Source organism: Motacilla alba, chromosome 1, assembly GCF_015832195.1.
Source record: "Motacilla alba alba isolate MOTALB_02 chromosome 1, Motacilla_alba_V1.0_pri, whole genome shotgun sequence".
Classification (NCBI taxonomy): Eukaryota; Metazoa; Chordata; class Aves; order Passeriformes; family Motacillidae; genus Motacilla; species Motacilla alba.
In genome coordinates, this window is record NC_052016.1 from 3,389,730 (window position 1) to 3,416,320 (window position 26,591).

General features: G+C 45.8%; 1 protein-coding gene across 2 annotated transcripts in view; it reads left to right on the top strand.

Moving 5' to 3' along the window:
- Positions 1-259: 259 nt before the first annotated feature.
- The window catches only part of ERG (ETS transcription factor ERG), a 138,631-nt gene continuing 112,299 nt past the window's right edge, over positions 260-26,591 (top strand). Inside the window, exon 1 of one of the 2 annotated variants that reach the window (XM_038138184.1) lies at positions 260-499. The gene's annotated coding sequence lies outside the window, so the exon portion shown is untranslated. The remainder of the gene's footprint in view (positions 500-26,591) is intronic. The other variant, XM_038138163.1, reaches the window with a different exon arrangement.

Consider the following 26,591-nt stretch of genomic DNA (forward strand, 5'->3'; position numbering starts at 1 on the left):
GAGCTAAGGGCTTTGCTTCATGGAGCAGAATTCTGAAGCAAGAAAAAGAGAAAGTTATAGACTAAACCACAGAAATGTAAACATGTCTGCAGCTAAAATAACTCCACTTTCATTGAAAACACTCCTCGCTTACAATCAGACTTCTGTGTGCTATGCTCAATAAAACTGCATGCTAATAGCAACCAATTAATACATTATGTAGTTCTGCTTTAAAAACTGAGACGCTTTTAATTATTTTTTTATCTTTTTTTTAATTATTATTTTTAATTAAGGGACTACTGGGTTTTCTGCTGCGGACGCCGGTGCCGGGCGCTGACCGCTGGCGGAGAGCGGCGGGCGATGCCCGGCGGTGCGGCGGGGGCCGAGGCGTGCCCGGGGACGAGCGGAGCCCCGGTAAGGAGCCCCGGGAGGGACGGGACGGGGACAAGGGACAAGGGACAGCGACAGCGACAGGACGGGGCGCACCGCCCGCTTCTCCCCTGCGTTCCCTCCGTGCGAGGTGAGTGCGGATGGCACCGCCGGGATGCGTCCCCTCTCCATCACCCCTGGGAGATGGGCTTGCAGTTTCTGCCGGACCAGCCTCCTCTGCTTTCCGCCCCCCCCCCCACCCCCCCCCACCACGCCTCGCTCCCCTTTTATTCCCGAGCATCCCGTTATTCCTCCCGCTGCCCTCCTCGCCCGCGCTGCCACCTGGTTCAGGGGCCCGGCTGCCATTCACGTCGGGTCCCCGCCACAACCGCGCTCTTGTTCTCGCCCCTTCAAACGCGCTCCTGTTCCCCGCGCCGGGGGGCGAAGCGGCCCCGCCGGGCCGGGCCGGGCCGAGCCGAGCCGGGCCGGGCTCCGCCGCGTCCTCCCCCCGCTGTTCCCGCTCACCTCCAGCTCCGCCCGGCCCCTCCCGCCCCCCCAGCGCAGCCGGGGGAGGACGCGGGCACCGGGGGCGGGGGTCCCGCAGCGCCCCGGGCGCGGGGCCGCCCCGACGGCGGCGGGGGAGCCGGGCAGCGCCGGGAGCGGCGGCGGCGGCCGATTGGAGAGAGGAAGAGGCGCCCGGAGCCGGGGGCCAGCGCGATGGGCTGAGCCCGTCCCGACTGAAGTGACTCACCGCAGTCGGCAACGCCGCCGTCCCCTGCCCGCTCCCTCACTCCCCGCCGAGCTCCCGCCGCTGGCGGCCGCTGCCTTCCCCCGGCCCGTCCCGCCCCGTCCCCCCTCCCCGGGAGCCCGGAGTGACCCCGGCCCCAGCCCCAGCCCGGTAAGTGCTTTCCCTTCGGGGCTGCGATGGAGCGGGGGCGGCGACCGGAGCGCCGGCCGTCGGGGCGGGAGCGGCGGGGAGACGGGCGAGGGACCGGTCGGAGACAGGGGACAGGCGGGGCTCGGTGACCCCGAGGACGGCACAGCGACCGCCCGGGTGTCCCCTGGCTGGAGCGGGGCAGCCCCGAGGGCTCGGCAGCCGCAGCCGCGCATCCTCTGCGCGAAGCGTGCCCGAGTTCCTCCAAGTTTCGAAGGATTAATTTGCTGTTTGGCTTCGGGCTGGCCGCTGGCTTTTCGGGCTGAAGTGATACCGCCTTCCCCCTCGGCATCACTTTCCCCCCCCTCTGGATCGTAATAGCAGCGTTGGTGCCTTTGTAATTCTTTCAGCAATTCATCCTTCAATTAACTAATAGCTCTATGGCTTTTCAAAAGCTGGGCGGCTCTTGCACGTAGGAAAACCTTCAATTACCTACGTGGCTGAGGGGAGTCGTGGTTGGGTTTGGTACTTTTCAGAGTAAGGGATGCGCGGGGCTCTGTTTTGGTGTCCAGATGACTTCGCTGAGGAGTTTGGAGTGCACGTAATTGTATTTACAAAAGCTGGAGTTGCAAGTTCTGGCTAACATAAACTTCCATTCATTGCTGCCTTTGCTGAAAGCCCACGGTGCGAGGAAATGGCTCGTTCTGTAATGAAGTTTTTTTTTTAATTTGTATTCTAAGTGTCGTTCTGTGAATTAACTCTGTTCTGAAGTAAGAGTTTGGAAATTACATTCTGCCCCGTTCTGCCCATGTAATTTTGAGTCCATTAGGAAAACCAGGATAGGTCTATGAACTGCACATGGAGAAATGTCACATTCCTTTGGTTTAACCCTTTGAGCACTTCCCTGGTTTCTCTGAAACAAGTGAAGAAGGCAAAGACAGCTTCTCACTGGGGTATGAAATGTAAATTTTTGTCAGGATACATATATCAGGTGTGTGATTTCAGGCACACCTGAACTGATAGGAAAATCAAAGAAGAGAAATAGATTATTTGATAGTTTCCCAATTAGAAGTAAATAAGTAAATGCATAAATGGACCAAGCCATACCTCATACGGGACAAATATATTTTTATGTTGATTGCCTGATCTGTTTCTTAAAGGGCATTTATAAAAACAAAGATATGGTACATTGGAATAGCAACATCAGTCCTTATTTTCTCTTTCGTATGCGTTTGTGGCCAAACAATGGCAAATTCTTCGAAAAAGTTTGCAAGAAAAAAATCTACCAGCTCCAAAAACATTTCAGGGTTTAGAGCTTTGAACAGCATCTGTCCCCACCTCCCACAATTTAGTCCCAAAGTTAAACAAATCATATAGTACTGGATAGAGTTACATGTTACAGGAATTTTATAAATGATCTGTCAGGGTAAGTCCTAGGTGTGATTAGTCGGACTTTTTGCTCCTGAGGTGTTGCTCCCTTTGGATTGTCATTTCTGTAGCATTTGCTTCTTAGAGATAGATTCTAGTAGACATGTATATATTATGCATGTTCTCCTTCTGATGGTTTTTAAGCAGTAGTGCCTGTGGGGTTCTCTCTCTTTCTTTTGAATGAATTTCAGCTCTTTTTAAGGCACTACGGAAATCTGGGTGTGTGAGTTCAATGGGGACTCACAATGACAACAGCCACGAGCTTAAATCCCAGATCGTTGCAGACCTGGGAGCTGTGTCCCTCATCACGAGGATGCTGTTTGTCCTGTTCTGTCTGGAGCACCAGTTTGGACCCCGCTGTTGTCGGTGCCCGAATGACAATTCTGCACAAGAGCCTGCCCTGTGAAAGTGTCTTTGCTACCTGCTCTGCTGTGGGAAGTTTATTTTCTGTGCATGCACAGAGCTGTGTAAACAAACAGAAAACCCTGGGACGACTGTGGCGGTCCTGTTGGTTTGAACAACACCCCGTGAACAGAATACCTGGCTGCTGATGAGGCAAATCCTTTCCCACTGCTCTTTCTGCAAACCCCCAGTGCTTTGCTGTCACAGCGTGAGGCTCATGGCACTGCTCTCCCTCTGCAGAGTGTTTAATTTTGATGGCTTCGCTGTTATCCCTGCACACAGCAGTTCCTCCTCCCGTGAGGACCAAAAAACCTGTGGAGAAGCTTTTGAGGTGCTGATGGCATCTGGTAGCCCCAAAACATTGCATTTCCTTTCCTCGCCTGTGCTTTACTAAATGCTCCAGGAGTTACAAGCAGGTAACAACAAAATAAATTAAAATGGTTGGATCAAAACAAACTTTTCCCTTTCATATCCATTGCATTGGGGTTTTATTCCACTATCAGGAAGCTTGTCATTTTCTTTTAAGTGAATACTTTTGGTTTTTTTTTCAGGAAAAGTAAGGGTAAAACTGTATTTCTTTGAATCATGTGAGCAGCTCTGTGGAAATCTGTGTCCCGAACTCGAGGTGGAAGTTGTTGACAGGGGGTAAGGTTGGAAAGGGCCCTTTGGGCCTGATCCATATCATCTGAGGTCAGCGGGGCAGGCTTAGCCCTGAGTGCCTAAAGCTGCCCGCTGGTTTTCTGTGCAGCTGGGAAGGGATGCCAGGGATTAGTGTATGCTTTGTAGGGCACTTTTCCTCTATACAGTTGATTTAAAATGCTTCTGTTTAAAAAAAAAAAAAAAAAAAGTTCGCACAGGGTAAAGATATTTTCAGCCTGAATTATAATGTTGTTTGTCTTGGGTTGGAAGAATTACCTTTTGTGCGATAACACCACACTGGTTCTCATTATACCCACAACTGGCTGCTCTCACAGCCACTGGAATATTTTCACTTCCCAGGGTGGTTCTGGCCATGCCCTTTTTTGACATGCAGGTTTCCCAGGAAAATCAAGCATTTCGTCTTTTTGGCTGAAGGTTTGAGTCCAAAAAATGTGCATTGATTTGTCATTTTGGAAGACAGTGGTATCTAATCTAATATATTCCCTTCACAGTGTAGTTAACTAGTGTAGGTAGAAAAGTGGCAGTCTAAAATTACTTTGCTAAATTTAAATGTAAGTAAAAAGCAGGCAATAGGAAAAAAATTAAAGGGTATATCTAAATATGGAGTTGCAGCCGTATCTGTTATATTTAAACTGCATTTTAACCTCTTCTATTTATATTCAGTGGTCTGTGTGTAATCTGGAGGGGTTAATTGAATTCAAGAAACAGCAATTTCACAATGAAACCCAAAGAGTTTATTCTGCTGTGAACAGAGTACACGTCCTCGTTAATCAGCAATTTATCAAAAATAAAACGTGTGCAGCGAGGTATTTTTGTGTTGTTTGAGAGCAAAAATGAGACTTGATCTAAAGTAAGCATGAATGGATTTGCAACACGCCTGCTTTTCCTGCGCTGCTGTGGCAGGAGGATCTCCTACTGCCCTGGGTGGCACTTTTCCTTGTGTGGAGTGTGAGATTCCACCACAGCAATTATTTTCCTCAACTTACCCCCGCTCAGAAATGCCCCTTTTTCCTTTAGAAAGCTGCCCTGGTAAGTGGATTGTCCTTGCACGCTGCTTGCATCAGCTGCAATCCCTTCTTGGCACAGCTTCATTCCAACAAGGAAAAAAACCATTATTCCAGGAACAAAATACATAGTTATTTTTGTTTGATAATGCATCCCATAAATATTAATCGTCTGCCCAAAGAAAAAACAATAAACACGTGTTTTCATTTTAGCTGGAGAGGGGATGGTTGAAACCCCAGGGCCTCGAGTTGTAGCCACACAACTCTGGCTGACCACAATGGGTTGGGGAGTGGTTGCTGTGCACAGGTGAGGGTTTGGTTTTATTCGAGGCCTTCTGTCTTGATTCATTCTAATATTTAATACATGATACAACACCCAGGTGCTTTTTAAAGGGTCTTGGCAGCAGCGTTGCTTCCAGCCTTCGGGAAGATGCCGTGCTCCTGCTCGGGCACTCGGCAGCATTGGTGGGATATTCCAAAGCTGCTGCCTCTTCCAGGTGCTTCTCCTGCCAACAAATATTGCCTACAGTTGTGTTTCAGGCCTCCCAAATTTGCCTGTAGCTGGGAGCCCCACACAGCTAATTAGCGCTGACTGGGGAGAGCAAGGCTGGCTGTGGGGGATGATGAGCACGGCGCGCGAGGCCGGTTCAGCACAAACCACCTCGGACCAAATGTGGTTTCAATCAGCTCCGCTCAGACACCCAGGTTCCTCCAGGGGGTCCCTAATGGAACAGCCTTGCTGGGTTTTCCTTTTCACCTGGCGAAGGCACGGCAGCGGGGGGGAAACCCTGATGGAGCTCGCAAGCGCCGCCGCGGCACAAAATCTGGGATGCCGGGCTGGATGGGGCAGAGCGAAGGCGTTGGGGCTGCAGGGGCTGGGAAGTGGGAATGCGGTGGGGTCTGGGAACTGGGAATGCTGCAGGGGCTGGGAAATGCTGCAGGGGCTGGGAAATGCTGCAGGGACTGGGCATTGGGAATACTGCAGGGGCTGGGAACTGGGAATGCTGCAGGGACTGGGAGCTGGGAATGCTATGGGGCCTGGGAGCTGAGAATGCTGCAGGGACTGGGAGCTGGGAATGCTGCAGGGGCTGGGAACTGGGAATGCTGCAGGGACTGGGAATTGGGAATGATGTAGGGGCTGGGATCTGGGAATGCTGCACGGGCTGGGAACTGGAAATGCTACAGGGTCTGGGAATAGGGAATGCTGCAGGGACTGGGAGTTGGGAGTGCTGCAGGGACTGGGAATTGGGAATGATGTAGGGTCTGGGAACTGGTAGTGCTGTAGTGCCTGTGACCTGGGAATGCTGCAGGGACTGGGAGTTGGGAATGCTGCAGGGACTGGGAGTTGGGAATGCTGCCTGTGGCCAGCACTCAGCTCCTGCCCTGAGCAGAGCAGAGCAGGTCCCAGCTCTGGCTGGGCGCAGGCACCCGGCGAGGCTGTGCAGGTGTGAGTGGCTCAGGGGAAGGCTTCTCTCCCATCATCCCAAAGGCATTGCCTGCTGAATTAGCATCTTTTCCTCCTGCTCTTTACTGTCTGCTACAAGTGGTTGGTAAGGGTTTTTTTTTCTTTTTTTTTTTTTTTTTTTTTTTTTTGTGACTATTGTGCTGTTAAAACATGCATTGATTTATCAGATTTTCAGGTAGTTTCATTTTTCTGGTTCTGGGAGCATTGGCATAGGAGGAGCAGCTTTTGCTGCCCGGTAGATGACTTACAACAAAATGTTTTGTGAAATCGGATCAATTTCTTCCAATTTTTAAGGCATGTAAGGTTCCCACTTCCACAATTTTTGCATTGAGTCGATTACTTTTTTTTAGCTTCTCAAGTATGGATATACATGTTATATTTGACCTGATTTGACTGAAAAAAATCTTTCAACAAATCACTTATATTTTAATACTTAATAGTGGTAATGCATGCAGTGTGTGATTTTAATGCAATTAAATGTGCATGTAAAATCAGGGATTTAGAAAACTGCACAATGTATCTCTTTCTGTAAATTAAATGAGAAAAAATGGCAATCAAACAATTTTTTGGTTTATATTTTTCTGTGTAAGTAGAAAAGGGTTTTATACAGAAGGAAGTCTTGTAGTGATGCAGAAGGAAAGGCTTCTTAGCAAAATTCCGTTTTCTAAGGAGGCTTTGTCAGTTCTGAATAAACCCTGAAATAAATTTAAACCTGGTGGTTTAAAATTCTGTTTATAAAATGGACTGCTCTCTATAGAGTTCACAAATTATACACAAAGGATTAACTACTAAAGTAACATAAAGATGTTGCATTGCAGCATGCACTGAGACTAAGCTGAAAAATCTGCTTGGAAAAGCAGCTGATCTGCAGGACTTGCAAAGCAGACATGGGAAAAGTTCTCCATCATTTCTCTAAAGAACTGCTGTTGCTATTCCATTGATTGTTCTGATTGTAGTTGGCTCTTCAAAGACTTATAGAAGGGTTGGTTTGTTTTTTTGGTTTTTTTTTTTCTTTTTTTTTTTTTACACAGGCTTGTGCAAAAATTTGCATTAAAAACAGGTTTGGGAAAGGAAAAAAAAATAAAGGTTTTCTTACCACATTAAGATAATAGAAAGGATTTAATATCAAATCAAGCTCTAGTTTAGTCCTGGTGGATATCTTGTGCCTTTTCTTAAATTTCATTACATTTGCCCAGAATGTGAAGCTGGGAATTCGGGCTGGTGCTCTTTTGCTGCATTTCTAAGTTCTCTGGTATTTTTATGTATTTATAGCAAACAGTCTGTAGCAGCCTCTGTATCTCTTGCAACCAAGACCAGCCAAATCATCTGTCACCAATATGTGTGTCAACATCCTGACACCACCGAGGGCACCGTCTTTTGTAGGCACGTCCAAGGCTTCATTTCAGCAGAGCAATTCATCACCCTCTTGAAATGAAGAGCTTGGAGAAACCTGAACCTGGCCTCAGTTCTAAGTGATGAGACTGAAAAATGGCTGCAGGAGGGTAGGATTCACCTCAGCTCGCTGTAGCCATCCAAAAATCCAGGGTCTGGCTGGCAGCAGTTGTGTAAATTCCAGCCTGGCCAAAGGACAGGTTAGTCTTGCCAGTCTGAGACAGTGATGCTCGTTTGGAAAAGGCACTGAAGGTGCAGAAGATGGTCCAGCAGCTAAGGTAGGATTGGGGTTGCAGGACTGGGTATTTTGGCTTTTACGTGGCTGGCATGGACTGCCCTGAATTCTGCATCCAGAGACAAATCCAGGCTTTCCAGCAGCTGATCTTAGGGAGGCTGAAGGAAAAAATCTAAGTAAAATAAAGCAGAGAGACCAGGCGAATAATACAGTCTAAGTGGAAATTATTATTATTGCTTATTTATAATTTTAGTTTTAAGGTTTAATTTTAAGTAAACATATCATTAATTTTTACTGTCAAGCTTCCTTTTTGTTTAGAAATAGAAACATTAGAAATAGCAACAGAAAACCTTTTTATGCTTTCTGCACTGCTCTCTTAACTTCCTTGAAAAACTGAGTAAGACAACATTAGCCATCATTTCAGCTTCAGAATAAGACAGGAATGGATTAATGCCGCTGCCTTTCTCTTAGGAGTCTGTTCTGCTCATGAAGGAAATAGTAACAACCATTTAAAGTGGGGTTTTTTTTAGGCTGGTCCAACTGTATAGATGACAGCCTTGGGTCTACACTTTACTTAAATCTCTCAAAGCACAACTATGGAAGGCTGATTTTGGACAGGCCACGAGCTTTTTACTTGTCAGGGTCAGTTTTTAGCCCCCTGATGACAGTGGTCCCTGCACAAGGAGCACAGCTGAGCTGCAGAGCAGCTCTGCATGGAGCCAGTGGGGAAGGAGGGGCGAGCTCCGTGTTTGTTATTTGCTTGTGATTTCCATGACAGTTTACAGGAGACAGAGTTGTAACCAAATGTGAGCCCAGGGAGCTCGGCCTGTGGTCTGTCTGCAGAGCAGGAATGTGGGATGGGGGGTCAGGATCAGGTTGTTGGAGGATGCAAGAGCCAAGGTGAAGGGAATTTGGGCTGTCCTCCACTCCTGTTCCTCTGGGCTAACACCTCCCTGTGTGATGTGCTGTTTGTGGCACTGGGGTGGGGCACTGCCCCCTCAGCCACCCACGGGGACACATCGAGCCCTCCCTTCTGCCTCTTGAGCTCATCATGACAGGTTTTGGTCCAAGATAGGATTTAAATAACTCCCTCTGCTGTGTTGGTTCCGCAGGACTAGAGAGGAGTGAGAAGTACTAGCAATCTATTTTGGTCACTAAAGTAAGCAGACATGACTCAGAATACTCACTGGGAGCAGATCTGCTGGATGAAAAGGTGCCATTTTTACATAGTCACTTTTCTGAGCGTGCCCTTTAAACCCTTACAAAAATAGAATCCTTTCTCTGGCGCTTCTTTTGGAAGGCAGGACCGGCAGGGAGAGCGAGGCCGTGCGCTGCGCTCCAGCCCCTGCTTCGGAACCAGACAAACCGTGCACGTTTTGTGAGGCAAAAGTAACATGTGTTTAACACCAGGAGGAGCAGAAAGAAGGCATTTGAAATTCGTGGGGAGGGGATTTGGGCTTGGATAGTTTTACTGTTTGCGGTAGAAAAGCGTGATCCCTCGTTCCTGCCTGTTACGCTTGGATGAATTCCGGCCGGCGCTTTCTGACATCCTCCTGTCCCTGCAGGAGCAGGTTGGGATCAGTGGGCTCGTCTGGAGCATGGAGAGGCTCCGTCTGACCACTGCCTCTGGCTCCTCTTGGACTGAGTGGCCTCGGCTAAAAATGAGCCTGAAACCACACTGACGTAATCCGTGTTTATGGACCTGCGAGGAAACAAATCATCGCTGGCAAACAGAGCCCCAGTCTGGTTGTCCCTCATGTGAGGGGCGAGTTCCCCCCACACTGGTGAGCCCAGGGCCCCTCCAGCTCCTGGGGAGGCTGATGGAGCCCAGTCCGGCCAGATCCCCATCCCTGTCGACTCTCATCTGCATTCCTTGGAAAGGATTAGCAAGGCAAGTCATTTCACAAAAAGTCACTCCGGGCTAAGTAGGTGATACTGAATTTTTGAACTCTTCTCGTCTCTTTCTCGTTTTTAATGGTTTGGTAGGAAGCTGGAGCCTGGCTGGTGCACGGAAACTCAAAACCAGTGGTGTAAGCACACCACATGTGCTCCTGGGTGTTTGACAGTGCTGTTGTTCTCCTTTGGAGCATTGCTCCCTTGAAAAGAAAAACAACAAACCCTTTTTAACGTATTTACCACTTTCACTTGGTTTTACGTGGAAAAAGAACACCAACCCATAAATTCCTCTTCCTCCTCTGTTCCAGAATAACCCGTGAAAGAGTTTGAAAACTCTGAATTTTTGTTCAGTAGATGAAATCTTGTCCTTGCTGAAGTGGCTGAAGCTTCTCTGGTGGCTTTCACAGGGGCAAAGGTCTTCAGCTGAAGTGTTTCTTCCTCATGATTCTGCTGGGGCTGGAAAGCCCTGGAAGTGTTCTCACTGCTGATTTCCTAAAGCCTTAATTCCCCCCAGTTACTACAGCATTTAAAGGCACCGTCTTTTTCGCACAGGAAACAACCACTGCTTTTTCTCTTGATAAAATTTCCCTTGTATGAGCTCAGAGAATTTCCACTTTCTCTGTGTGGGCTCATCTTTCATAGAGAAGGAGACACGGGTCATACGCCTGCAGATCTCACAACTCCCTCCTGCTCCATCTCTGGCCTCCTCCCAGTCCCTTGGCAGGCAGGAGTCAGTGAAGATTTTCTGTCAAGGTCTCCTGTCTTAATTCCTCACCGGACCTGGTAGCTTCCTCTTGCTGGGGAATCCTGTATTTTCTGGTTTAAATTTGAAAGGTGTTTGGGATATGATGACATTTACAGCCAAAGCACATCACCTCTAATATTGTCTCCTTCTCTTGATGCAAGTCAGGTGATCTCAACAGGCAGGAAAAGGGAGGAAAGGCTCAGCAGGCTTGTGGGACACACAGGATTGTCACTAACCCAGCACTGGGGATGCTCCTCCCTGCTCAGCCCCACTTGTGTTGTCTGGAGGGAATCTTTCAACTCCAGTGTTTGAGTAGAGCTGGTTTAGACGTTTTCTGTGCTACACAAACACAGAATCATTAAGGTTGGAAACCTCCAAAATCATCAAGTCCAAACTGACTGATCCTCACCTTGTCCCCAGCCCAGAGCACTCAGTGCCACCTCCGGGTGACACCTGCAGGGATGGGCACTGCAAAGCTCCCTGGGCAGCCCCTGCCAAGGCCTGAGCACCCTTTCCATGGACAAATTCCTGCTGCTGTCCAAGCTGAGCCTGCCCTGGCCCAGCCTGAGGCCGTTCCCTCTCCCCCTGTCGCTGTTCCCTGGCAGCAGAGCCCGATCCCCCCGGCTGTCCCCTCCTGACAGGGACTTGTGCAGAGCCACAAGGGCCCCCTGAGCCTCCTTTTCTCCAGGCTCAGCCCCTTCCCAGCTCCCTCAGCCCCTCCTGGGGCTCCAGCCCCTTCCCAGCTCCCTTCCCTGCCCTGGACACGCTCCAGCCCCTCCAGGTCTCTCCTGCAGGAGCAGAACTGGCCCCAGCCCTCGAGGGGCCTCTCAGAGCCAGCCCAGAGGGACAATCCCTGCCCTGCTCCTGCTGGACACAATTCCTCATCCAGGGATAGAGGGAGTGAATGAGGCACTTGGCTTCTAGGTGAACTAAATGTTACTATTGTAGTGCTACAATTACAAGGGTTTTAAATTAGGTATCGACAGCAGTTGAGATCTGGTTCTCCGCTGTGCTGCTGGCAAGCACTGAGATGTGTACCAGCTCCTAAGGGGAGCAGGCTGTGAGAATAACTCATTAACCACTTACTCCACGGTGCTCTTACTCCACATATGGTGTGAGGGCTGCTGGGGGTCTGGAAGACATTAAGATGTGGTCTGAGAAAGGGCTGCACAGGAAAGGCAACAAATAACCCCCGAGAGCCAGATCCCCATTCCCACCCTGCTGCCAGGGACGTGCCCGTGTCACTCTGAGCCAGGGAGCTGTGCTGGAATCCAATTCCCTCTCTCTCCTGGGGTGAGCCCAGATAGGTGAACTGTGAGTAATTGCACGTGAGGGGAGCCTTTGCTTGGCTCTTGTATTTGTGGGGTTCCCAGATGCAGGAAGGAATGATGAATCTGACTCCATGTTCTTGGAAGGCTAATTTATTATTTTAAGATACTATATTATATTAAAGAATACTAAATTATACTAAAGAATACAGAAAGGATACAGACAGAAGGCTAAAAAGATAACAATGAAAACTTGTGACTCTCTCCAGACTCCTGACACAGCTTGGCCCTGATTGGTCATTAAGTCAAAACAATTCACATGAAAACAATGAAACAACCCCCTGTTGGATGGACAATCTCCAAACACATTCCACACGTGAGCACAACGCAGGAGAAGCAAATGAGATAAGAATTTGTTTTCCTTTTTCTCTGAGGCTTCTCAGCTTCCCAGGAGAAAAATCCTGGGCGAAGGAATTTTTTCAGAGAACATGACTGCCGCACTTGGCCACATCCACGTGGAGCAATACCTTTACTGCTCAGGAGGATGAATATTTGCCTGTTCTTCCTTGTGCTTTTGCTGCATGGGATGGGCTGAGGGATGCTGTTACACATCCGTGTTTCCAGAGGTAATGAATGCTACAGGGAAGCGGACGGCGGCGAGCCCATTTCCTTCACAGTGGGAGGAAAGTAGTAATTCAGGAGACCATTAAACATTAGAAATACCTCTGCAAGGTCCCTACAAAGACACACTCCATTTAGGTTAAAGTCCCGTAGGGCCAATTACCTGGGAAGAACATAAGAACTTAAACAAAAGCTGAGTTAGGTATGCTGCCCACCAATGGCTTCGAGCAAGAATGGATGCAGTGAGGAAACACTCGTGTGTGTTGTGAAAGTGAGAACACTGAGAGTAGGGCTGTGTAATAACCCACTTTTACTGTTCCCCCAGGATCAGCGTGCTCAGGAAATATCTGTGGCATGCTTGCTTTTCCTGGAGATGACAGCAACCCTTTGGCAACCACTTTGTTTGATACTTTTCAAAACGTTAGGCTGTTGTTTTATGAATGTGTTCTGATTTTTTGGCTGCCAGAGCCTTTGTGCTTGGCTTTCTACCCTTCCTAAAGTTGCCCATTCTCATTCCAGCCCTGGATACTTCTCCATGAGTGCCCTTAGGTGGCTGTGATGATGCCTCTGTTTTTGTCCATGTTGCTGTTGGGATGGGGCTTGAAAAAAAAAGGAAGGCAACAAAAGTCCCTTATGATCCTTATGTGAAAATAACCTCTATGGCCTGTGCTCGTCTGCGTGGGTGGCTCTGGACTCCTGGAGATGGAGGGTTAAGGCAAATAAATTTGAAATTTCACTTTGTTTCTGTGGATGTTTTCTAAGAGTGGACCAAGTATTTTGCACACGGTTACAAGGCACAGTTTGATCCCAACACTGGGGTTAAAACCTGCCTTTGCTTCGGCTGCTAGACGCTGATTTTATTTGAACATTTAGCTATTTACAGTTAGACCTGAGCACCAGAGTGCACTGATCCTTCAGGCAAGTGATTTTGAAAATGAGTCAGTTTTAAGACACTGGAGCAACATGTTCCTGAATGTGTTTACTGATGCAAATTGCTGCCTGGTCTTGAAATGGCCTCCTCCCTTTAACATCATAAAAGAACTCTCTTAAGAGAAGACACAATAAACCGTCTGAGGTCTAATAAGTGAACAAGCAGGGCTGAAAGGTTTTAAAATACTGCTTGCTTAAATAAGAGTCATTAACATTGTAACTGATAATGAGAAAAATGCTCATGCCATTAGTGGTTTACCACTTTGGTTCTGAGAGGATAAAAACAGCTTCGTAAAAGAGACCGCAGACTGTCCATTTTCAGCCTCAGCGCAGGGCGAATGCTTCAGGAAAAATACAAACCCCATAATTTAAAACAATAATTTAGTATTTGTGTTTGGGAAGCGTGCTCAAAATGCCTTTTGAATGCAGGAGAGGGTGGTGATGTGTGAGCCCCAGCACTGGGCGTCCTTGCCTTGGTGCCCTGGTGGGACATTGGCTCATCCACCTGCTGGGAGCAGTGCAGGAGCAGCCTCTGCCTTCCTTTAGTGTTCCCATCTGTGTGGGGAAAGCTGAATTTGCATTTTTCAGGTAGTGGCCCTGAGCTCAGTAGGTACTTGAGGCTATCCTGGGGTCCTTCCTGCAATGGCCTTGCTTTTTGGTGCTGCAGGACTAGGGAAGTTTTTGGCAAACGGTGAAATTTCAGCTTCCCAGCTTGGCTTGCTGGTGGAGGGAATAAAAGTTGCTGGGTGTGGGAGACACATGGTGCCTCAGGGCACTGCTGGGACTTGGTGGCTGAGGAGCAGTGGCAGCAACAGTGGTGGGACCTTGTTTAACTTGACTATCTGGGACAGGTGATCTCTTCTTTAAGGATGGTTCCTTCTTCTTCTGCACCTCGTCCTCCTCTGGGCCCTGTCTTGTGCTCAGTGTGTGGGGCCTTATGATGACCTCAGCCAGGACTTTGACAATCACAGAATGAATGAGTTGAGTTGGAAGGGACCTTAAAGACCATCTTCTTCCAGCCCTCAAGAAAACCTGGTGTTTGGTCTGGGCAGAGCAAGGTTTGGGACTCAGTGTGCTGCATTCCTTCTCTTTAGTAAGGAACTAGAAACAAGGCCAGGAGGAGGCTGAAATGTGTTCTCAGACCATCTCTGGTTGTAAATCCAACTGCCCTGGGTTTTACTGATGCCTCCTGCAGCCCTGCTGCATCGACCACAAGCTTTGCTCTTACGTAAGGATGGAAAGTTCCCCCAGCTCCCCCCATGAAAATGACTGCTGTGCCTTATTCAAAATGAGAACTCAATCAAGGCAGGAACACAGCTGGGCAAATGACAAGAGAAACAGAGCTGTGCCAGGGTGAATTTTTATGGAAATGCTCTCTGAATAGTATTTCCATGAAAAGGCAACTCTCTTGCAGATGGAGGCTGCATTGCATGAAGGAGAGTGTGTTGTACCACACCCTGAATCTGTCAAGGTCTATAAACTTTTCACATATTTTAAGTTCAGGCAACAGAGAGGCAATATTTAAGACACAAAGGTTTTCTTCTTTATGTCAATGTAATTATGTTATCCCCAAAGGAAGAAAATGTAAGCCAGGGGAAAATAAAAAGGGAAGTTCGTAGAAGGAACATTTCAAATATAAAGTAAAGGTCAAATATAATTTGAACTAGAAAGTAAATTGATCTATGAGAAAGGACACTTTTCAGGATCACGGAAAGATCCTAATTTGACATTTCAACAGCATCCTGGAGATAGCAATGACAGGTCTTTGTCAGGGGGTGTGGTGGTCCTTTTAGTGGAGGAGCATGAGTGGCTTAAAAGCTGCAAAAACTTTTCCCTGTTAATGGCAATGGCACTTTTCTTATTCACATCACCAGAAAAAAAGATGAGAGGAACTGTATGAAAATCAAGAAATGAAGGATGGTTGATAGTCAAAAGGAGGAAGAGGGGAAAAAGAGGGGGAAAAACCTGAGCCCAATCTTGAAACTGCCACACTTGGATTTACTAAAACACCTTCTTTTTTGAGTTGTTGCAGCCTTCTCAGTGGGTTGGTTTCCAAACTGCCTGACTGATTTCACTGCAGATTTAGTGGCTATCAGCAGAGCTTCTCCAAAAGGTGATTTTTGAAATGAGTTAATTTTCCATTGTTTCTGGGACTTTTTCATGTCATACCAATCAAGTTTGAAATGTGCTGAGAGAGAAGTTCTTGAGACAGCCTTGAATTTTTTTTCAGCCTTTTCCTGTGTGTAGCTTTCTGAAATAAATGGGAACGCATTTTTTAATTTATGATAGCTTATAACTCGATGTCAGGACTGTTGTAAGAATAATAATCAAGGGTTGTTACACTGACTTGATTGTTTACATTTCCTTTTGGCACTGCCAGTGATACGCCAGAGGTAATAACACTAAACATACTCCTCTGTCATCCTCTCAAACTTGTCACCACAGATGAGAGGATGACCGTGCATGTGTTTTAAAGCCGCAGGCATTTTGTCAAATCCCAATAATGGCTTCATAAAGGTCTGCAGTGGAGATGCCATTACAAGGAAAACTTTGGAACGGGTAGGCCTTGGCTCTGGGAGTTGGGAGTAGAGATGAGTGACAGCCTTTCTTAAACTGCTGGATTTGAGAAATGGGGAAAACAAGCTAAGAAGGAATCTCAGCAGGGGGCTGTGAGTTTGTGGGTGGATTTGGTGGTGGCACTGCAGAGTCAGGAGATGGGCTCTGTAAGGGGTCGCTGGGGCTGTTGCTCCCTCCTTCCCATGTCAGTCTGTTCCCTGCATCCCGGTCAGATACAGAGTTGGCGATACACAGTTTTTGAGGAATTGACAGTGAAATGACCAGGAATCACCTGCCAGCAGCACCTGGGAGCACATTCCCTTCACTCAGTGACAGTGGGACGTGTCCTTGCTGCTCTGAACCCCCCAAACCCATCCAATAAATGCAATAAGCCAGGCAAAGGTATCGGTAGCAAGTGCTGACACGGGTGGAACACCCCTGGGGATGGAGCAGGGGATCCTGTTACCCCCTGTCCAGCTGCACAGAATGGATGTTAACCCTTTCAAAGCTCTCCTGGTGAGCAGAGAAGGAAAGTTCTGCTGGCGCCCCTGAGGTTTGGCTTTTGAAGGTTTGTGCCAGCACAAAAGGGCCACAGGGAAGCCCAAGTGGCTCAGCAGATCTTGGGGATGGCCAAGGGTGGTGAGGACAGGGCTGGGTTCAACCTGCCACAGGCAAAAATGTTTGGGGCTGTGCTTTCATGCCCTTACAGCCTTGATTTCCAGCCTGCTCTCCATCGTCTCTCATGTCCTTACAGGCACATCTCGCTGCAAGAAGCAACTCAGTTCTTCTCCTAAAAAGAAGAAAAATCAGTTTGCATCAATGCAGGACTGCCTTCTGTCTCTGCTGAACCCCACACACCCACAAACGTTGTCATGCACCACTGACTTTGCACGGGAAAAGGGGATATTACATCTCCAGGTTATTTCCCCAGTACTTTTATTGTTCAGCCCACTACAGGAAGGGTTCAGGGAGTATATCCAGAAAGATGTTTTTGTTCCCCCACCATGGGTTTCAGTCCCAAGACTGCCAATTAAATTATCCCATAAATCCTCCATTATAGGTAGTAAAACCTAATTTTAGATTTCCTGCCCGCTCTAGTGTCCTGCCTGATTGCTACCAGTTGGAGAGAGGCTCAACTTGTTAAGCAGACAATTGCAGTGAATTGGCTGTTTCTTTCTGTGCCACATGTGGAGAACTTTTTTAATATCTGGCATTTGGTCATAATTCTCCCTGGTTATTTTCTACCTTTTAGTAGCTCAAACGTTGGTTGTTTTTTTTTTTTTTTTTTTTTTTTTTTTTTTTTTTTTTTTTTTTTGTTGGGTTGGTTTTTTGGGTTGAAAAATAGACATCTGCAATTTTTTCTGTTGTCAAAATGTTTGTGGGAGAAAAGCTTGCTATGCTGTAGATAAGGAACAATGTTATTCTGACTTCACCACTAAAATATTAATAGTTTGAAATAATTTTATATAATTCTGTCTAAAAGCACTATGTTAATAGAGCTAACACACTTCTGTGTAAGCTGAAAATGTCTCAGATTATCTGAATATTTTTTTTCATTCTTGTTCAAATAAAAATACATTATTCAGCTGTGATGCTGATTTTCTTGAGGGCAACTTCTGCTAATCAAATTCTTATGAAAGAGCATTCATTTAAAATACAGTCTTACTAAAATTTCCTATTTTATTCTGAGTACAAATGACCTCTTCTCTTGGTATTTTTCTTCCTAAGATTAACTGAAGCAACTAATAGATAAATTTGTCACAAGAGGTGAGTTTATCTTGTGAGTAAGATGTAGGTGCCTTGGTCTTTGGACAGAGAGATATTTCTGCTTGAAATCCCTTTGTCACTGAGATTGAAATAGATTCATGAATCTTTGAGGAAAACAAGAGCCTAAAACACTACAAGAAATTAAAATTTTATTGTTGTTGTTTCCTTGCTAGACTTGCTGTTGTTAACCTGGCAAAATTCCTGGTCAAATCACTTTTGGATACTGTGGAGGCACCTGTGGATATCTTGTACTTCCACAAAGCACTGCCTGTGTTTCCTGCTTGGATAAACTGGTGATGTTGTAACAACTCTGTGTCAGACCAGGAAGGTGTGAGACAGTCAGGAAAGGAACTTTTCCATCTCCAGAGTATGGTGGCAGGAAGATTAATTCAAGATACTGGGTGTGTATAATCTTAGAGGTATTTGCAAAAGGGAGAAGTACTGCTAAGAGACATCATAGAAGGAGCAAATGCTGCTTCTCATGGAATCATGGAATGGTTGGGGTTGGAAGGGACTTTAAAAATCATCCAATTCCACCCCCATGGCAGGGACACCTTCCACTGTCCCAGGCTGCTCCAAGCCCCAATGTCCAACCTGGGCAGGGACACTTCCAGGGATCTGGGGCAGCCACAACTGCTCTGGGCACCCTGTGCCTCCTCCCCCTCCCAGGGAAGAATTTTTTCCTAATATCCAAACTAACCCTACTCCCTGTCAGCTTAAAGCCATTCGTATCATCTCATGCTAAAGTAGCACAGAGGCTGGACCAGGAATTCGCTTGAGATCCAGCTTTATTGATCCATCAGCCTCAGAATCATAGGATAATTAAGGTTGGATAAGATCTCCAAGATCAAGTCCAGCTGCTGACCCAGCACCACAAAACCAAGTGCCACCTCCACTACCTTGCTGAACGCTTCCAGGGGTGGTTGTTCCACCATCCTGTTCCCGTGCCTGACCACCTTTTCAGTGAAGAATTTTATTTCCTAATATCCAATCTAAACCTTTGCTGGTGCAACTTGAGGCTTTTCCCCCTTGTCCTGCTTAAGTCCTTGCCTTGCCCAGGTGAACTTCAGCTGAACCTGCTGGTCACAGCCCCAGCACGTGGTAGCGGTGCTCAGAGGGTGGCAGGAACTTGTCACTTAGGAAGTGTCTGTCCTTGCTGATGGGCAGGATTGTGGGCACAGAAAGGGTTTTGTTCATATGGGCAAATCCATGTTTTCTGGTGATTTGTGAGCTGCAGAATGAATCAGCCCCCTCTCACCAGTGCTGTCCTGTGTGGATCCTCTGATGTGCTGCTGCTTTTCAGCTTTCTCTCTAGTAGGGCACCAACTGTATTTCCTTGCCTCACCCAGCTATTTGCTCCCCTCAATCTTGATGGAATGTAATCTTTTCAAGTCTGTTAAACTCTGTTAAACTTGGGCAAAACCAGGCAATGATTCCTAAGCTGATGGAAGAAAAGGTTAAGGAACACTCCTTTGTGCACAGTGTGGTATCTCAAGTCCCATCCCTTGAAGAATGAGTCTAAAAATGGAACTCTTGTGTTCTCCTTGCTAAAGGGATCTTCTCCACCTCGCTTTGTTTACTGTGCTGTGTCTCAGTGTGGGGAGATTATCATTTCTTGAGTGGTGCCTGAAGCACTGTATAAAAAATAAAACAGACACAAAACTAACAAAGAATGGAAGAAAGGAATTTAGGCCTCCCAGCCACAGCACTGTGCCTTTAATGGTTGATGAAATATTATATGCATATTTTCAGTTGTGCTATTTGTCCAGTTTAGGAACCTGGAAATATGAGGAATGATCACATCAGTGCTCAGGATGGAGAACAGGCAGAAAGTAGGAAATAATCTATGTTTTCTGCACAAGTTAAGTGCAAGAGTGACAGGCAGGGCCTTTTGGGGTGCAGAGCTCTGGGAAATGCTGCTGAGTTACTTGGATGTAGCTGACTTTAGGAATCAGCAGAATTGTGCTGTATAATCAAAATTTCAGATCCCCAAAGACAGTGCCTATAAAAGAAGCCTTGAAATGTAGTCCCAGTGACTTCAATGCATGTTTGTTGTACTCTAAATTTCTAATTTAGACATGGCAAGAACTCTAGGATCATAGGATGGTTTGGGTTGGAAGGAACCTTACAGACCAACTCATACCACCCCTTGCCATGGGCAGGGACACCTTCCCCTGTCCCAGGCTGCTCCCAGTCTCAGTGTCCAACCTGGCCTTGGGCACTGCCAGGGATCCAGGGGCAGCCACAGCTGCTCTGGGCACCCTGTGCCAGGGCCTGCCCACCCTCACAGAGAGCAATTCCTTCTAATAGCATCCCAAATTTCCCCTCTTTCAGTTTCAAGCGATTTCCCCTTGTTCTGTCACTCCAGTTCCTGATGAATTGTCCCTCTCCAGCTTCCCTGTAGCCCCTTCAGACCCTGGAAGCTCTTCTGAGGTCTCCACACCACCTTCTCTTCTCCAGGATGAGCAGCCCCAACTTTCCCATCCTGTCTCCATAGGGAAGGTGCTCCTTATCAACCCTTTATCAACCTCATGGCCCTTTCTGGGACTTGTTCCAACAGTTCCATGTCCTTATGGAGAACACAAGAATGTTCCTTCTTATGAAAGACATGGAAAAAACGAACACAATTTGATACCCGTCCCAGTAAGGCTGAGAGCTCTACACTGATTGATTGCACTGGGCACTTTCGTACTTATCTCATTTAAAAATATTTGCTTTTTACACCGAGCTGAGCATTTTGCTGAATATCCAATATCTTGCACGGGAATGCTCTTAATTCCAGGTATCCGGCTTCAGAATTTGAACAAGGCTTGTGTCAAGCCTGTGCTGTCTTGAATATGCTACTGTTACCAGAAAAAAGTCTCTCTGGTATGCTAAGAACAGGGGACGTGCTGGGGTTTGCAATTTTAGCATTACAGATTCTTTATTATTAATAGATTAGCGGGGATTTTTCCAAAGACTCCTATGAGTCAGAAGAGTTCCTGTTACTAAATTTCATATATTCATTTATTTATACAACTATACATGAGATCTTATGGTCTTTTCAGCCCCGAAAGAGCCAATGTACTGTAAATGCAGTTTATTGAGTCCTGGAAATCATAAATATCTCCCTTAACATCTGATTTATCTTGAACTATGTGCATTGAAAGAAGTGTCTCAGCATTAGGAAAGAAGGGGCATTTGCTGCTCTTTTGGACAACCTGTGTATTCATACCCAGAGCAAAACTTTGGCAGAGAGTGGTTAGAATTAAGCTGTCACCACCAGGCCAATTTTACTTTATATTCTGTGAGGTTATATGAGTTTTATAGGTTCATTTATTTTCCTGATTAACAGTCCAGTCTTGCTCCTGACAACGTCTCCCTTTTTTTTCCATTCCTGTGGCTTCCCCAAGACGAGCAGAAGAGATAAAGTCTTGGGCAGAGGGAAATGTGAGGAGAGGAATTTCAAGGGAGGAAATTTCACTCTCCCAACATAAATTTGTCTGGACTTTGTGACAATGTTCTGGGTTTGCACCATGGAGAAGTTGTCCAGACAGGTCTCAGCAATGCAAGACCTCAGTGTACAAGGGAGGCAGCTCCAGACAGTGCCTCGTGGAGCCTCTGCCATGCTGGTAAATCATGGAATTATGGAAAGGTTTGGGTTGGAAGGACCTTAAACATCATCCAGTTCCACCCCCCCTGCCAAGGCCAGGGACACCTTCACTAGACCAGGTTGCTCAGAGCCTCAAGAACCAGTATTATACTGAAAAAAATCAGTATAATACTGATACCATCTTTGCCTTTCCTAGCTGTCTCACCGCTACTGGAGTGGAATAACTGGTAGATACTGTTTTCTTAGAAACTGAAGGTGATTGGGGAATGCCTCTATTTTATTTCCTTCAAGAATAATAAAATAGAGAGAATTGAGAACATTCTCAATAATTGAATGACTGTAATAGAGTGTTGTCAACAATATTACATGCTGTGCTTCATATTCCAGAAATGAAGGTGAGGAGAATTGTATCACAAAAGTGCAAAATGCAATGACAATATTAAAAAAAAAAGCGGATGAAAAAAGATTTTGGGTTAAAATTATCAACTAACCTGGGCCTGCCATAAAATATTCCAAGATAAGAGAGGATTCAAAAGGTCATAGTGGTCATAATAACCTTTGGGCAACTTGGGCATCCCAGACTGTGTGTGCTGCTGTTACTTTATTCCCAAGGCTGCAGTAAACTGAAGACTGGCACAAAGCAGGATATTAGTTATACTCCTTGATTTTCTGACAAAACATAATGTTTTATTCTTTTATTTTTCTCCTTTCCCATGGAAAGCAACATTTCAGAAACAAGCCTGTACATTCCCTTGTATATATGATGTTTTTTTCTTTTATTTGCCTTTTACCTGATGATTGTGTCCTGAGGGAATGTTAGGTGATCAGGGAATCTGGCTATGAAATTACTCCCAGAGTGATTTTCTTTTCCCCCCAGTGATTATGGAAAATAACATCTTTGCATGCTGGGTGCACTGATTACCTGTTAATTTGTATGAGTGTGTGCAGGAGGAGCTTTTTGGCTGGTGGGGCATCACCCGTGCTGGTACCAACAAGCTTATGGTACCCCAGGTCTTGCTTTAAACCTGGAGTTCTGAATACTTTGACACTCAGTTACCACAAGTAACCCATTTTTCCCTAGTTGAGATGAGAAAAGGGAGTACTTACAAGTGTAAGGAACTCTTTGTAAAGAGTTCTTGCTTCTAAGCCGAAATTGTTATTTTTAAATCCCTTTCCTTTGTTTCACAGACACTGTGGGTATCCATGATTGTGCTTTAAAACACTTAGAGTAATAGTTTTTTGGTTTGTTGTGGGTTTTTTGTTTTTTGTTGGTTTTTTGGGGTTTCTTTTTGTTGTTTGGGGTTTTTTTTGGTTTTTTTTTTGTTTGTTTGTTTTGGTTTTTTTTTTGTTGTTGTTTTAATAAAGCCTTTAATCATAGGTTGGAAAAGTCTGTAGCTCCACAGTGGAAATACCTGGGAAAGAGGATGCATCCATTCTAGTCTCTGCTAGGATTTTAACATCGTCTGCTTCCATCTTGCTCACTTTTGATTTCAGAGGATGGGAGTGTGCTTGTATTTTTTTAGGTAAATGTCTTTGATTGGATTGTCCTGCCTCAAAGCCAAACTCCAGAAAGAGTTCCTTGGACTCTACAGGAGTGATCCCACAGCTTGCAATGGAAGATTTGCTGTTTATCCCCATGGCAGGGGTTTTAAGCTAAGGCAATGCAAACTAAGCTGCAGAACAATTGCAGCTCCCAAGAAGCTTTTATGTCGAGGCCAGTGCCCATTTTCAGCCCCAGTGTGAGGAACAGAAGGCATCAACTAAATTCATTTTACTTAGGGCTGAAAGTTCATGCGCAGACCCTTCCCCTAGTTAACAGCATGACTGGAGAGGAGAGAGTGTACTTTGTAGCTATACATTAAATATTTATCTCTTTAAATGCCACTTCATTTTTTCTTTATATTCCGTGGCAAGAATTCCACGAGGAGAGAGGTTTCTAGATTAGGGAGAGAAGCTGCCCAAATGCAGCTATGAAGATGCTTGATCCAAGCTGGGGATTTGGTTACTGTTTTAAAATTCTTTTTCTCCCCCTATTTAGTAGCTGTGATCCTGGCAGGGACGTGGGGTTTTGTGGCAGATGGTTGTTATACACACTGGAAGGACTGTATACTTCCAATATGCTCCGTAAGCCATTAAATGCTGTAAAAGCCTGGCAGACTTTATAGTTTGCATCCTGCCATTAGAGTTCCCTCTGAAGTCTGTCAGAGGGATGTAATTCCGCTCTAATTAAAGCTATTCCCCTTTTCCAAATGTGAAGCCGGCCTAATTAATGACTAATTGTTTCACAAATATAAACGAGGCCTAATTGTTCCTTACCCCCTGACTACATGCCCTCCTCAGTCCCAGAGCTGCTGGGAAGGGTGTTTTATCTCCATTAAACCCCCTCTGTGGCCAGTGCAAAAGGGACGATATCTGGAGCATGTTCTTTTTCTGTGGATGGGGTGAGCATGGTGTCCCTGAGGGGGGATTTTTGTGGGTCCCCACTGCCCTGCAGGCCTCACAACTGGGATGAAGATTGTCAAATCGTTGTGCTTTGTGCAGTTCTAGGAACACCAGCTCGTCTCCTCCTGCCTTTCTGCAAGGAGATGGGGGGAGAAGGATGTTGGGAGCAGCAGGATGGAATTAATGGAGGATCTGTAATGCCTGAGAAATCAGGTACCTGCTCCAGCAGTTCTGTGAGGTGTGAGCTGCTTGAAGATGAAGCACATGAGTTACACACAACCCATCGTGGAAACACTCTTAAAAGTGAACTTCCAAGTTGCTTTGTAACAAAATTATGCCACATTGCAAGTGCAATCATCGGGCAGTGAGTGGAAGTGAGAAGTGACCATACTGATTTGTTCTTATCATCCCAACTCTATTTCATCAGCACAAGGATAAGTCAAAGCTTGGAGTGGTGAGGACAGTAATTTACTTTTTTGTTTCTATTGAAAAGGTAGTCACTGCTGTTACAGATTGGGCATTGACTTTTATACACGCCTGGAACATAAAAAAGTGGAAGAAATTGGATCTGCATTTAAAGGAAATATTTTGCATCACTGAGTTAAACTCTTTGAACTTGGAGCTTGCTTTATTCCTTCTTTTAGGGTTACATTTGTTGAAGGGACAGCAAGACTGATGTTACAGAAAACATAAATCTTAATCTACATGCCAACATGCCTAATAAAAGGTCTTTGATACTGACATACCTGAGTTTTTCTAATAGTTAATAACTGCAGAGAACCCAAAATGAAGTTTTAGAGCTGCACCAGGGCTTTGAATCCTGGTAAAGCTGTGATCATACAGTAGCTATGACGTGTCAAGTCAGTGGTGTGAAGAACTGATGAGGCCACAACTGGCCATGTGCCAGTTTATTTTAATGTACTGGTGGATGGCAAAAATATATTTTAAACTGTAGCCAGTGCAAGATACCTACAATTCCTGTTTGGCCCTCAGAAATGGAACATAGCCTAATTACCTATTTTAATGGTTCATATGCTCTTGAAATAATGCCTTCACTTGTAACACCCCACACACATGCAGATGTACCCACAGAGAGGGACATTAAATCTCTTTTTTAGCTGTACTCAATTGCTACAACAGTCAGGTAGTAGCCAGTGTAGCAGCAAGAAGAGAGGTCAAACACATGAATGAAAAAGTCCAAAGTTTGCAGAACAGACAAAAAAAATTACAATTATTACCATCCCTGGCTTTGTAATGGGGACATGCAGAAAAGACAGAGCTACACTTCTCTCAGAGGAGTGCAGCAAAGTCCAAAAGTTTGCAGTTTAACTTACAACAGTGGAAACTGTGACTAGGAATAAGAATAAAAACCAGATTGCTCCAAGGGTGGCCACAATTGGCACAGGTGGCCAGAGCAGTGGTGTAATTCATAGAATCATCACAGAATCATGGAATGGTTTGGGTTGGAAGGGACCTTAAAAATCATCCAGTGCCACCCCTGCCATGGCAGGGACACCTTCCACTGTGCCAGGCTGCTCCAAGCCCCAATGTCCAACCTGGCCTTGGAATTCTATTTCAAGGCCTCCCCACCCTCCCAGGAAGGAATTTTTCCCTAATTTCCCATCTAACTCCCCTGTCTGTCAGCTTGAAGCCATTCCCCCTTTTTTTAACACTACCATTGTTGTTGGAACTGGTTGGGATGAGCACAGAAGGTGTGGGTTTGTAGGAGCTTACATTCCAACAAGAAATGTTTTGGAATAAAAAAAAAAAAAAAAAGCTGAATCATTTTTGAGTGAAACATTCCAGTTTGGGTGAATCATTCCAGTGAGACCTGGAAATTGAGACTGTTTTAGACATGAAAAGTGAAAAAAAAGTGAGCAGTTCCTAAGTAATAATGGGAATGGGGAAATGTTCTTCCTTGGTAGAGTAGGAGCTGGGGAAATATCCAAGTGAGGTAACAGGAAAAAAGAATGGGAATTACTTGTAGTATTAAAACATACTGATTGATCTTGCTGACAGTTGCATCATTCAGAAAGAGGGGCTGAAACACAACAAAAAATGCATGGAAGTACATAAAATTTTTTTCTAAACTCAGTCTCTGCAGTCAGGCTTAGAACCACCATAAAATCCCAACACTATTATGTGTCTATGTCTCATATTTTTTTAGCGGGAGAATTTGAGATGGCATCTGTTGCTCTGGAGGGAGAGAACAAAGGAAACGTGTTGATTATGAAAGAACTGGAAGAATCTAAACAATTTCAGGTTGGGTCTGTTGTGACAAGGAATCCAATATATGGCTGGACCAAGAGAAAGGGTGAATGGCCAGCTTAGGGTGCAGTGTCTTACTTTCCTGTGACAAAATTCCCTCAGTGTCATAGCCCGCAAATACCATCCCAAATACACCAGTTTCATGGGGCCCATGAAACTTTTTGGGTTTCCCCTGCTAAAGGAACAATTGGAATTATTCCTGTCTCTAAAACACCCTCTGTTTCTGCTGGTCCTGGGAATTAGTGATTTTCTGCAGCAGGACTCCTGGCTGGAAGAAGTGCTGCTTCCTTCCAGGCGTGAGCCCCTTCAGAAGTGGGTGAAACACATGTGTGTGCCCCTGCAGTGGCTGGAGTTTGAGCCTTAGTGGCTGAAATCTGTGCTAGTTTTGCTCTTTGACAGCAGTGGGATGGAGCCCTGTGGTAGTTGGGTGTTTTTGAGAGCCCTCGTGGAAGGCATTTATTGTCATAAATGGAGCAAGATCATAAACTCTGGCCCTGTTTCTGCAGCAATGGATCAGCCCATCTGTAGGCCGTATGTCAATAAAAACAACTAATTACAGAATAACTAAATATAAAAGGGCCCCACTGCTTAAGAAAACCCTCCTGTATCCCATTCCTGAGCTTCCTATTACATCTATGGAAAGTCTGGATAATATTTGTTCCATTAAACCCTGATTTTGGATTCAAGCTAAGCGAGAA